The sequence below is a fragment of the Malaya genurostris genome, chromosome 2 (genome assembly GCF_030247185.1).
Source record: "Malaya genurostris strain Urasoe2022 chromosome 2, Malgen_1.1, whole genome shotgun sequence".
Taxonomy (NCBI): Eukaryota; Metazoa; Arthropoda; class Insecta; order Diptera; family Culicidae; genus Malaya; species Malaya genurostris.
Window position 1 is genome coordinate 65,632,135 of NC_080571.1, and position 14,655 is coordinate 65,646,789.

At 39.8% G+C, this 14,655-nt stretch overlaps 1 protein-coding gene across 11 annotated transcripts in view; it reads left to right on the plus strand.

The window, feature by feature from the left end:
* Window positions 1–14,655, plus strand: part of LOC131427464 (protein winged eye) — a 758,071-nt gene that overhangs the window by 568,219 nt on the left and 175,197 nt on the right. The window contains exon 1 of one of the 11 annotated variants that reach the window (XM_058590675.1): window positions 4,833–5,491. The exons of the other annotated variants lie outside the window; for them this stretch is intronic. The gene's annotated coding sequence lies outside the window, so the exon portion shown is untranslated. Of the gene's footprint in view, window positions 1–4,832; window positions 5,492–14,655 lie in introns of those variants that run through there. 11 annotated transcript variants of the gene reach the window in all.

Below are 14,655 nucleotides of genomic sequence, written 5' to 3' on the forward strand. Positions count from 1 at the left end.
CAACTTTCATTCGCTTGCTGGCCTTCAAGGCGAGCAGACTGCCATCGCGGGAGTTAAACCATCTACCAGCAGCGACGGAGAGAGCACCTTCTGCGTGGTTAAAACCTCAAACGCTCAGGTAGCAACTTTCATTCGCTTGCTGGCCTTCAAGGCGAGCAGACTGCCATCGCGAGAGTTAAACCATCAACCAGCAGCGACGGAGAGAGCGCCGTCTGCGTGGTTTAAACCTCAAACGCTCAGGTAGCAACTTTCATTCGCTTGCTGGCCTTCAAGGCGAGCAGGCTGCCATCGCGAGAGTTAAACCATCAACCAGCAGCGACGGAGAGAGCACCTTCTGCGTGGTTAAAACCTCAAACGCTCAGGTAGCAACTTTCATTCGCTTGCTGGCCTTCAAGGCGAGCAGACTGCCATCGCGAGAGTTAAACCATCAACCAGCAGCGACGGAGAGAGCGCCTTCTGCGTGGTTAAAACCTCAAACGCTCAGGTAGCAACTTTCATTCGCTTACTGGGCTTCAAGGCGAGCAGGCTGCCATCGCGGGAGTTAAACCAGCAGCGACGGAGAGAGCGCCTTCTGCGTGGTTTAAACCTCAAACGCTCAGGTAGCAACTTTCATTCGCTTGCTGGCCTTCAAGGCGAGCAGACTGCCATCGCGAGAGTTAAACCATCAACCAGCAGCGACGGAGAGAGCGCCTTCTGCGTGGTTTAAACCTCAAACGCTCAGGTAGCAACTTTCATTCGCTTGCTGGCCTTCAAGGCGAGCAGGCTGCCATCGCGAGAGTTAAACCATCAACCAGCAGCGACGGAGAGAGCACCTTCTGCGTGGTTAAAACCTCAAACGCTCAGGTAGCAACTTTCATTCGCTTGCTGGCCTTCAAGGCGAGCAGACTGCCATCGCGAGAGTTAAACCATCAACCAGCAGCGACGGAGAGAGCACCTTCTGCGTGGTTAAAACCTCAAACGCTCAGGTAGCAACTTTCATTCGCTTACTGGCCTTCAAGGCGAGCAGGCTGCCATCGCGGGAGTTAAACCAGCAGCGACGGAGAGAGCGCCTTCTGCGTGGTTTAAACCTCAAACGCTCAGGTAGCAACTTTCATTCGCTTGCTGGCCTTCAAGGCGAGCAGGCTGCCATCGCGGGAGTTAAACCATCTACCAGCAGCGACAGAGAGAGCACCTTCTGCGTGGTTAAAACCTCAAACGCTCAGGTAGCAACTTTCATTCGCTTGCTGGCCTTCAAGGCGAGCAGACTGCCATCGCGAGAGTTAAACCATCAACCAGCAGCGACGGAGAGAGCGCCTTCTGCGTGGTTTGAACCTCAAACGCTCAGGTAGCAACTTTCATTCGCTTGCTGGCCTTCAAGGCGAGCAGGCTGCCATCGCGGGAGTTAAACCAGCAGCGACAGAGAGTGCACCTTCTGCGTGGTTAAAACCTCAAACGCTCAGGTAGCAACTTTCATTTGCTTGCTGGCCATCAAGGCGAGAAAACTGCCATCGCGGGAGTTAAACCAGCAGCGACGGAGAGAGCACCTGTCATCATTTGGTTTTCGGTAGTCGTAACGAGAAGTTCAATTTTCAGATTTTAGTTCCGCAATATAGGTTCTATCATTTCAGTTGGTTCAGGACCACAGCTCAGTTGCAGTTTCAGTACCAATAATTCAGCACAATATTAAATCAACTGTGGGACGTTCGCAGATCAATTGCGTCATCGACTCAGTTCGTCGAGTACGCAAAATGTCTGTGTGTATGTGTGTGTGTGTGTGTGTGTGTGTGTGTGTGTGTGTGTGTGTGTGTGTGTGTGTGTGTGTGTGTGTGTGTGTGTGTGTGTGTGTGTGTGTGTGTGTAAGTGCGTATGTGTGTATGTTACTTTTTTTTTGCTCTAACTTTTCTCGGAGATGGCTGAACCGATTTTAACAATGGAATGAAAGGTCTTGTGGTCCCATGAAAAATTCCTGAATATTATTTGGATCCGACATCAGGTTCCGGAGATATGGGGTGAAATGTGCAAAAAATGAAAATATGTACTCTAACTTTTCTCGTAGATGGCGCGACCGATTTTCACAAATTTAGGTTCAAATGAAATGAAAATCAAATGTTGTCCCATACGTAATTCCTGAATTTCGGAAATATAGGGTAAAGTGTGTTAAAAATTGTATACCATCACTGAAAAGGGCGAAAAACCGTAAAAAGTTTTCTAAATCAACCTCAAATCTTCTCCAATTGATAGTTTTTATCAGTAGACGGTCAAACAAACCGATTTAGGTTAATCTTTTAAGAATCGAAGAAAATTATTTTGAAGAATACCACAATATTATATATGATAGTATGATTTAACATATATGAGAAAGGCATCATTACACCACTAGGTGGAATAAAACAGGTTTTTTTATACTCATTTGATTCCGCGTTAATTAATTGTGTGGTAGAAAATATTTGTCGCCAATGAGTCAATCTTAAGTAGAATTGCACCGTTTCAATTCTGGAAGCAGTAAAAGTTGCGAAATTCACACAATCAACTAATACGAACAATTATCATTTTTACTTGTATTCACATCCTCCAGTTATGTCCGTAACACTACTCACCCGTCTGTTTGAAAGTCGGTGTTAAAGAGTCGAAAACAACTTTCGGTTAGTTTTCATAATTTCCGGATTATTTCATGGAGCAAACGTGTATCAAATTTCTACCACTTAAGCACTGAAAAGGAGAGAACAACGAAAAAAAAAATGTTTTCTCTATGTTAATACCTCTTAACAATTCCAACGTTCTTCGTTTCGATAATTCTGTTATTCATTGTTCGTTCATGATTTCATGAAATGAATTCTTCTGCTGAAGTCTGCTGTTCCGCCTAAATTTTAAACTGCCGAGGTATTGCTGCCGTAGAAACTCGTAAATAAATATTCTTTTGAGACTTTAAAGCAAACTTTTCTCGTGTGTGAAGCAGTAAATGTAACAGAGCTTATTCTGGTCCTGACTCTAATGTATAGTGACAAGTTCGTATAATGATTGAATTTAGTTCCGTGACGAAATTACTTTGTAGAATGTAAAAATCAATCATCTCACCACGAGCGAACAAATAAGCGTCAGATGATGTTCACATTAGACTAATTTTAATGAAAGTCGAAAAAAATTAGTAAATTTGTCGTAGAGATTTTGGTGAAAATCATCATAATGACGTATATACTCCCGATACCCTGCTAGTACTTCTGATTTTTAAAAGCTCACAATCAACAAATCACGAAATCTTTCTTTCGTTGAACTTTCAATTTATAAATACTACATTAAATTCGACCTATATAGCTTTAATATATGCAGAGCAGATGTATAACGCATTGTACAAACGATATATATGTAAGTGTACATGATATGATTCTTAAGCTAACAAACGAGTCAGTTCTCAAACTGTCATTTTTTAAATCTAGATGATATTCAAGCTGAAATAGTTGAGCAACCGAAATGAACTCTAGGCTCTATCATCCGACAATTTCATAAGCAAAAAAAAAAGTTTAAAATCTTATCGACCACTTTTCTTCGACTGCCGTCGGCAAATTACAACTAGATCCGAAACGAATTCATCCCCATAGTCATCGCTCGCTACCTCCCATCCGGGGGACCAGATCGGGGGAGGTTCACTGAACCTCGAGCTATGCCGAAGATTTCGCAACCCACCTCAGCCCGCGGGCTACCGACGACGATATCGAAGTAGCCGGTTTTACTTCGTTATCATCAACCGCCAGCCGGAGTGCTCGGGACGAGTGAGTAGTGAGTGTGTGTATTCCACTGTGCCACTACTGGGCGCCCATGAACACGGGCGACAGCGAGCGAACTAGTTACAGGAAAAACCAATTTCCAGACCTAGACCATGGGAAGTCACGGGGTGAAAGCAAGGAAAGCTCGCTGTCTGTGCTGTCTAAAATTGAAAGCCTTTTTCGCAAAGTTCACGACATCTTTCTAGTCGCTGGCTCATTGATTGCATTCTTTTTTTTATCAATGCTCTCTCATTGGATCTCTTTCCTTTCGTTCCCAGCTACCGCCGGTTGATTGTCGCATTCTCTGGAGCCATCACCACACTGCTGCACAGTTTCTCTCTCTCTGTCTCTCTCGGTGGTAGTTGCATAGGGCATGTGGAAGGAGTTACTGAACGCACAAACCAACTTGGCTTCGGGATGAACAAGACAGCTCCTCCCCCAAACGAATCCTGCCCATTCGATGTTCGGTTGTCTGAAAATTCATGTTTTTGGCATCAAAGGGGACTAAGCAAGCGTCGGGCGAAATGGGCAAAACTACGGCAATAGTGGGAGGTCTACCGAAAGCTCGATGGGAGATAGGGCGGTTAAAAATGCGTTCGGTCGTTAGAGTGCAGTTTTCCTCCAGCAACCTCTTCTGTTGATGAACTACTGAGTGGCGTATGGTTGTGTATGTGTGTGCAAGCGCGGTTGTGTGTAAAAAATAAAGCAAACCCACACAACGAAACGGTTCGTCCGTAGATTCGCAAAGCAATCAGCTGTTTGCGGAATGTTTGGTCGGTGTCTGCGTGTGCTAGGTTTCCGTGTGTGCGTGTGATGTTGTAGTTGATTTGCTTGGTCTGCTTCTTGATGTGCATGTTGAGCAGCTTTTAAGAGTTGCATGCCTCTCTTTCCCCAGTCGCGCTTTCTCCCTCACGCTCAACATCATCGTGACTGTGCTTTGGCAGAGAGGCCAAAGAAAAATATATTTCGCTCCACCACATCGTTTCCATCGTCTTCGCCCGTTCCACAAAATATGTGTCGTCACCATCGGCTTGCGGGCATGAATGCAGGCAACCAGCCAAGCAGGGTTCGTCGGTTTGTCGACCGAGCACCGACAGGCAGTTGTTCTTCAGCTTTCGTTCGGTCGAGACGTTTTCACGGGGTTTTTGCGTGTGCTTTTCTGTTCCAATCTACTCTGTATATGGGAACATTAGAGGTTCTTCTTGTTTTTTTCCCAGTGGTGGTTGAGTACAGCAAAAGAAGAAAAAATAGGTGGAAGAGAACCATTCATCAGTTCGTGCTTTTGTAAGCGAACGAGAAATCGAGGGAAACAGGACCAACTCCGGGGAGGAAAGTGATGTTTTGTGCAATCTTCCCTCCGGTGCCGTTTTTCTGCTGTAACAAAAGGATTAATGAATTTCGCTCCGAGAACAGAGTCGTGAATTCCGATAATCATTAATCTCGGACGAACCTACACGGAGTGAACTCTGTGAGGTGTGCAGTGGCAAGCCGGACGCATTCAACGGATTACTGTGTGAAAGTGGTTGGATTTTTTTTTTTGTTTCTTCGGTTTGTAGTTGTTGCTCAACAAAACTGTGCTACGAAAGTGCAGTTGATTCGTTGAGAAGTGTTTTGCAAAAAGCGCCAAAATAAAGCTGCAGCTGGCTGACAACAGGCGGAACTTTTCGTCAGCAGTTTCTGGAATTCTCGGTCGAAAACGGAAAACTAATCGACCCGGATTGGCTACAGGATACGACGAGGAGCGATGAAAGGTGATGAAAGTGTTACGATTATCGCACCAGTCATGATTGATGTGAAACAAGATTCTCGAATTATGCTCAGTGTGTGTGTGTGTGAGTGTCCATATGTGTGCGCTACTTTTGCTCATCTAGCCTTGTTTAATTAGTGATGCTGCAAAACAATTAATAAGCAGAATACCCGTCATGTGCCATAATTTATCAAACTGTCTCTCTCCCCAGTTCTGCTTGAGTGGACTGTTAAGGAAATCTTGTAGTTTTTCAACATTGGTCCCCAGCACAATGTCACTTTTCTGAAAAGGCTACAAACAACTGTCATCCGAATGTACATTGTCGGGGAACTTGTTTCCGATCGTAATCAAAGCGAACAAAACAAAAAGAGCGACGGCAACAAAACCAACCCGTCTGAAGACGGCAAGTTTTGTGCCGACTTTGGTACTGCTGTCTGATATCGGCAGCACTTCTTTCCCTTTGCCAACCCGACTAGGTTCAAGTGAAACCGCTTGTCGGCAAGACTAGATAAGCGATGGACCTTATCTTGTCACTGCATGTCACAGTCTCTTTCAAAGAACACCACACATTCGCCGGTACACTACATTAAACTTAAAGTACCGAAAGTTCGAGTAAAAATAAAATAGCGGGGACCGCTATTTGTACTTGATTTGATGTGTCGTACACACCCGAAAGTGTCGCACGTGGGTGCTACAGGTGTCCGAGAGAATCGAACAAAATCAATAAACATATTTACTAGCGTAAGCCGTGTCCCAGTAAGTACATTGCAATGTTTTCCTAATAGGACACGGATGACGAAATTTGAAAACCGAAACCCTGTCCAGATCGGACCGGGGCACCACCGTTTCCATGGCATATTTTATGCCAAGGATCTCTCACTAATGGAGAACGTCGTTAATGACGAAAAATCCCTCCCGAGGCGGGTGGCGAGATCTGCTCTAACGTTTGCCCTGGCGGCGTTCCGGGAGACGGCAATCGAGGGGGCGAAATTGCACAATATTACAACCTCGTCGTCGCTCCCAGGGCCTTGTCAGTCGCGTTATTCGCAACAACCCAGGACGTGGCCTAATCTATTCTGTCAGTGTATTGGAACACAGTGTGCACAACTACAACTACGGTGCGACTGGGAGTAGATAGGATATTAGACGGTAATCTATTCTCACCCCTGGTGTTCCGACTGTGATACAGGACCAGCCGATATATTAACGTCTGGTCCTCTTTGATGATGCTTTCTTCTGTCTTTGCGGAACGTTGCTCCCGGGTGGACGGGACGAGAACGGGACGGGATTCCTCTGGGAATGTTCGTTAAACTAGAGCACCACATCCCATGCTTCGGTGCTTAATTTATTTTAATCCAACTGCTGTTTCTGCCTGTCGGAAACAACAACGGCAAACTACACAGCACACAGCGAGCGCACAAATAGAATGCAACTTGTGTGAATCGATTCCCATAAATTCCCTGACAGATGACGTGATATCCTTCCTCTGATTGCGGTCGCGTTTCCGCGGGGGAAGGAAAACAAAATTCAATAATCTGCGCCTCATCCGCCAACGCAAATTCTTGGCTGGTGTCGCCGCGCGCGCGTTGCTGCTTACTGCTTATGGGAAACAAGAATGAGTTGCATTTTGCTCGTAGATTGGCACGAATTTAGGCATCGGATGGGGGTTGTTGGCATAATCTATGACTTGCAACTATCCGCAAAGCCATTTGCATCTATCGCTAGCTAGGTGTATGACTTCGCAGTGACCGAGCAGCCAAAACATCGGAGTGCATTCCAATCGGGTGGATCATTTCTGACCCTACCCGCTCCGGTGGATGAAATAATGGAACCAATTTGCATCGGTAATCTATGGGTGATGTATATGGTTTGGTTCCTATTTCGGTTTCTGCCGGGAAAGGGGTCGTTTTCCTTCTTATTGCCCCCGGAAGGCATTGGAGTCAATTTTTCGAGGGTGAATGATGAGTCGATTCTTTTTTGACTATTGTTGTTCCATCATTCCTGCTGTTCCCACCTCCAACCGAAGGTTACCCACTGAGTGGTGTTGGGTTCAACTCTTCCAAATTGCTTTTGTGTTGATTAGTTGACATTCACCAAGGGATTTCAAAAAGGGGTTTTCACGGGATGTGTAGTGTTATCATCAAGCTAACCACCTCGTAATGCCTACATCGATTCACTTCACATTTATATGCAGACTCCGAATCCTTCCCCTTTTTCTTTAATAAGCAGTAAAAACATTCAACAATTATGAAGAGCTCACAGGCATATTTTTTGGAACATGCTTTCATTTCGTTGTTATTAAATTTTCTCTCTGAAATAGGAAGTTTAAAATCCCTCCTTAATTTTAGAAACCAAATTATAATTTTAATTTACATTCGACGTTGTTTTAATGATTTCTACTTGGATGAATTCGAATTCCCTTATCTGGTAATGGCATTGACGCATCTGAAATGTACGATATAAAGTAAAATGTTCTAAGCCCCGTGAAACCTCGTTGAAAATTTCACAAAAAGCCTACAAAATTTCTAATATTGCAACCTAAAATAATTAAAGTTTGTGATATTATCGCTACGGTTTATTTTATCTGCATAGATTGTGTCCTTAGAGTCCATTCTTGATTGAAATAACCGCCCAGGAAATATATCTAAAAATGAAAGAAATGAATATTGTCTATAAGTTTTACTTTTTACAATATTCCAATATGTAAGTGATAACAGGCTTAACTTATAGTGGAAAATTATTTCTGTTAGAAATTCTAACACGTTCTGTCTGTTATGACATGCTTATTGGAATTTGTTACAACATGTTAAACTTAAGTAAAATATTGTCTAGACTTAGGAAAATATTCACTAATATATGGTAAACTTACCTTGATAAACATGGATCGAATATTACTCCAATTCGCAAAAAGGCCTATTTGATATTTTTTTCATTTGCTATCCATGAGCTTCTTTTCGAAGAATATTTTCAAAACCCCTCATTTTTCAAAAAGTCTAAATCTCTAATTTTATAGTTTTTCGGTTATGAAAATATGAATAGATAAGTCAAACAAAGAGAGAACTTTCATTTCCAGGCGTAAGCCCGTTTCCGTATGTTAAAATTTCGACCTGGAAGGATTCTTAGTGTCAGTAGACGCTGTACGCTAAGAATCGATTGCGAAATTTGTTGAAACAGAATGTTAAATCCCTTAAAAGTTATGAGATATTGAGGATTTTTGTACAGTTTTCTTTTACAGCTTTTACAGCTGTGGAAGAAAATGAGATCGTTGTTAAAACAGGGGTTAAATAAAAATAATAACACCGATCGGAGCATTAGCAATACAGTCCTTAATGTGAGAAAATACCCTGAAAAGAAGTGGAACACATATAAAATGTTTATATCATATTTCAAACAAAAATTATAAACTTTACCTCAATTGCCAATGTCAATTTGGTCAAGTTATTGTCCCGCCACAAAGGAAACACTTCAAAACGTTTGGAATTCTGAAAACGATCCTGAAGCATCCTCCCTGGTTTAGTACAAACTAGTTGCACATACTTACACATATAGAACCAAACGATGTAATCTTCTTTAGAATCGACTCAATATTTACATACATAGTAATTTAGTTTATAAGGCCATCTAGAGGTTTGGTTCAAGGGACCGGTTTGTATCAGGCGCACTTGACTGGTTTTATTTTACGTTTCGTTTTTAACTCATCAATGCATAGCAGTTCATGTTGAACTACCACGCCACTCAGCAGTTCAAAATAAACCGTTAAGCAAACGTAAAGTTATTCCTACCCGAGACACTTATATTATATCGAAGCACAGTGTCTTTACTAATGAAGTCCCGAACGTAAAGAAATACGACATACATACGTTTTTAGCTAGAAGTCATCGAGAAATTTGGTTCAAGGAACCGGTTTTTGCTAAGCGCACATGAATGGATTTATTATTTTTTTATGTAGTTTGTAAGCCTTCCTCTGTTTTGTATACAACAAACACCACAGAATTGCGAAATTACCACTTGTGACTTGAATTAACAATGTCAAATTCAATATTAGTCCTATGAATAAAATTCATTTGGAAAAAAAAACTACCCGGAAAAGTTATCTATTTGCTACTGAAAATCGTTTGAAGACCTTATCTCAATATGCACTTGTTCATCCCAGTGTACTCTTTTCGATTATTGGTTCCATATTTTATTAAAAAATGGCTTTAAAAATATTCACTTATCTTTAAAATATTATTAATAGCGTTTCGAGTGTTTGTTGCTTCATCTTCATGGCAACGTGAATTTTATATTCATAAGTTAATCATAAATTTATGAATGTCAATTTAAAGTTGCCCTGAAGATGAAGGAAAAAATCTTCGAAACGTTAACCATTACGCGAAATAAATATTTTTCAAGCAACAGACGACCAAAAAACCCTTTGTTAAAATGCAATCAACCTTTGTGTTTAAAGTAGTTAGAAAATTTTCTTATTTCCACTACAAACGAGAACAATTTATAACTTCATTTGTTAGCAAAATTGGTTTCTGTTATAATCTTATTATAGGCTTGCTGATCCGGACAGTACACAAATAAGAGACGGTATAAAGACAAAGAATGACAAGAGACCGTGACAAATGGTTTCATGAACAAGCAAAAAACTTTCCATAGTTTAAGACGGTAAAAGCGTCTTCCCGGAGTTTCGGTGTCGGAAAGTGAAGACAATGATCTTTTGCCGTTTACTATGGAAACCAAAGCGAATTTCTTCATCTTCACATTCGTTCATTGCTTTGATTTCTTTACATATATTCAATTTTTCTTCAATTAGGTTCTTGCAGAACAACATAAATATAGAACTCAATATTTGTGACAAAAATACATCCTTTGATAACCCTAGAAACGGTGTAATGATTATTTGCTTTTGTGTTTCGTCTTCGAATCATCAGTGAATTAACAGTTTCAATGAATCAGTCATTCCAACCTAGCGGTTCAACTTAAATCGCTGAACAGACGCAAAGTTTACTCTATTTGAGTACAAATTTTTACACTGTTGTATCGCAGTGCAATTTCGTTTCTAATGTCTCGGACGTAAACGTAGTGACATGCGTAGAGGTATAATTAAAACTTGTTCAAAAAATTCTGTTCACAGTATAAATGATTCAAACAATTTTGTTATTGTTGAAATGTAGTCTGCCGTCGGTGATTCAGAGCATATAGGGCTAGTTTTACAATCCAGTTGTCATATGTTCAAGCTATGACCAGAAATGATTCTTTGGATCTGACCATGCAAGTAGCTAAAGTGCACTAAGAACTGGTTGTGAAGTTTTTTGACAACGGTCTGAAAACAGACGGAATAAGCAATGTAGGTTGAAGGGTTTGCTTTTACTCTAAAGCATGAAAACATCTAATTTTATGTCTTAATTGAACTGAAGAGCAATGCGATATACCCGATCTCGATTGAGAAACTTTGAAGTAAGCTTTTTTCATGCAATTGGACCAACTAATAACCACTTAAATTCAAATCAGCTTACTGTCAAAGCAAATAGAAACGGATAAGCATTCAGACCTTGATAATCCGCGTTGCTATTGGATTAGCAAACAATTCAGCATGGTATAGCAATGCGTATAATCCCCGCATAGTTAACATTGTGGTTATCTCTTTTTGAAATTATGAAATTGTATAGAACACATTTAAAATTGATATTATACAATTCCGGCGAAACTCTTACTCTCACTCTCAAAGAAAATATGCTACTCTCGGTCCATCTTGTCAAATGTGAAAACGAAATCCATGTTCAGTCGATAGCTCAAGCAGGAAAGTAGCTTCAAAATCGTGTTCTCTCTTTCAATCTGCCATTGATTTGCCTTCAGTTCTGAGCGAAGAATGTTTACTGTGCAGCATCGATATTCAATCGAAGCGTCTAGAATCAATAATCAAATTAATATCTATACTCACTATTTTCTTACCTATTACTGCTCGTATCTAATATTTGTAGTTTCGAAAGAAGTTCTGAAGTGCAGTTATGTTAAGTTGTTTTCGTTATGTTGAAGAAAGAAGGAAAATCGAACCTCGATTGAAATTTCCTGCAGACAATATTTCAATTTCATTTTGAGGCAGGGGATGGAATTATGTTTATGTTGATTTTCTTTTTTTTATCGTGAATACGACTTGCTTTACTATGGGGTGCCTTTTCAAAATTTACCCTCTGAGAGAGTGATAAGTTTTTGATCGTGAATATCTCTTGTTGCATCTAACGAATCAACATAATTTTTGCTACATGTCATCGGAAATATGATCACAATTTTATGATAAAATTTTCAGTTGTGTGACATAATCTCAAATAATTTAAAAATAACCTTTTCTGAAATGTTTGGTATAAACGAGTATCAAAGAGGATCATTCATAAGGCGCGTTTGCCTTTCTCGTATTTTTAAAGCACATAGCTCAATGATCTATGAAAGGATTTATATAATCTAACTACCAACCGCCTATTGGTGGAAAAACTACAAACAAAATCACGTAAAAAGAAACCTCTTAACAAAAATTGGATCAGTTTGGATTCTATCGCCACTGCGAGCTGATGTATTAGGTGTCGTTTGCAAAGCTAGTTTCACTTCCGACAAGAGCGATTTCGTCACAGCTGCTAGTCGTTTGCATTGGTGAAAAAACAAAGAAAAGGAGACAACGGCAGAGAGCATCACACAAAATCAGCCGTTCTAATGGCTCTAAAAGTTTTCTAAAGTACTATTAGGATTTCTTCTTCGCAAATCGAAGGTAAATATCCTCAGTTTTGTGCAAATCTAGAGCAGTTTGATCAGCACTTTTCGCTGTGTGAAAGTCACAGTAATCGAGATCAAGTGAAGCCTTCCTTGTTTTTACGAAAAATGTGAAAAAAAGGGGAATGCATAATTGATAAACTAATTAATATTCAGAAATGTTAGGGTACATGTCATTTGTTTTCGTATTCACGGCATCCAGTTATGTCTCTGACATTACCCACCCGTCTTTTTTGCTAAAAACAAAAAAACGATTATCCTCCGAATATGATCTCTTGTTTCGAATGTGATCATTTACAAATGAAGCGATTAAAAAACTGTTCACAAATGAACCGATTAAAGTTCTCTGATCTGATAACGAATGTATGAACTTACATATCCACTATATCCATCCGAACCCGACGACTTCCGGTAGAAACCACATTTGTCTTCGCTTACTCACTTTTCCCGATTCACCCAAAACTAGCTATATTGCCCAAGTTAAATCCGAGCAACCTACAACGACGTCAGACAGCAAACTTTTGTGATCAGTCTGCAATGATATGCTTCAGGACGAGTAGTCAAATGATTTTAGGAAACTTAAGTATATAAACCAATAAATACGAAAAAAGAATTGCTTTTAATTTCGATATTAAATGGTTTCCTAGGCTCTTCACTCAGTTCAACATCAGCTAGGTGAAGGTGCAGTATTGTTATTGCAGAATGAACAATTTCGCTATAAACAAGAAAATCAATTATAAGGGTATTTTGGTTATAAATTGAATGACTGAATTGACCATCTTAAACATCATGCACAAATGTGTCTTCCTCATATTAGTAAATTAAAAATATTCATTCTTTATAACCATACTTAGTTAGTGCCTGCTTTACGAACAAACAAATCGTGTCGTAAGCCCACTGCGCTCAAAATCTGAAAATATTCCGCATTTCTATGTGTCGGTTTGGCACAATACACTTTGTGCGATGATTCGTTCAATTCATGCGGTTGAAATTTTATGTGCCTTATTTTGGCACTGAATTTCACCTTAACGTTCGTTCATGTTCGTAATTTCAAATGAATGGCGATGTATCTTCTATGTGCATCTATCGAGACGTAAATTTACATGTTTTTATCGTAATGTTAAGATTATTGCGTTTTCTATGAAATTTTAGTACTACTATAAATAACTGGATCGGTCGGACATGGGGTATGGGACGTAAAAAAAAAACAAAATTATTAAATTTACAGATAACGTAACTCCACATGTGACTAAATTTATAAGAACGTAGTTCATAAAATGACTGAAGATTAGAAGATTGAGTTTAAAATGTGTCAAACATACCCAGCCTTTTAAGTAGACAGCAGAATAAAATATGTCAGAATGCGTTAAACATGTTTTAGATCAACTGTAAGAATTAGTCATTTTTGACGCTCAAATATATCGGTCTCAGAATATACACAATTTTTTCTATGTGTATATTAATATTTTTTTGAATATATTTGAGGAAATTGTCATATCATGTTTCATCCCTTTAAGTGATGATGTAAAATTTTTACCACACTTTACCCTATAATTCTGAAACCGTAAGTCGGATCCAGATGAAATTCAGAAGTTTCGTAAAGATCCATGAAATCATTTATTTGAATCAAAGTTTCACTGAGAAAAATTAGTACACATATTTTCATTTTTTTTGCACAATTTAACTCGTAACTTCGCAACCAGAAGTCAGATCCGAACAAAACTCAGGAATTTTGTATGGAATCTTCCATTTGAATCTATGTTTGGGAAAATCGGTTCAGCCGCTTCTGAGAAAAGTTGGTGCACTTATTTTATTATTTTTGTTGCACATTTTACACCATAATTCCGGAACCGGAAGTCAGATCGAAATAATATTCAGGAAATTCAGGGACCACAAGACATTTCATAAGTTTGTGAAAATCGGTTTAGCCACTCTGAGAAAAGTTAATGAAAAATAGGTAAATACACACGCAGACATTTTGCGTACTCGACGAACAGAGTCGAATGGTACATGAAACTAGACCCTTCGGGTCTCGGTTCACAGTGATAGCATAACCTTTCTGCATGAAAAAGGCAAAAACAGTACAAACATTCAAAAAACTGTTTCAATTATCAGATTTCTGTGCAAAATACTGACTCCGAGTGAGTGGAATCAATGAAAAACGATATAAACTTACAATGCCGGCCAGAAAGTCATTTGTTTTCGTTCGGCACGTCAGTAAATACATTGCACTTCGGTGGAAAATGTGAATTGCAAATAGCATTCACTTTACGTTAGCTTAACGGTGAACAGGGAGATGACATTAGCAGCTAAACATTAAATGCTAACGTACTGATAAGTCGAAGGCGAAACATAAAACAAGTAAAGTAACACAGTCATGCGCACTCATTATAAACCGGTTAAGCATGTGGTACCAAT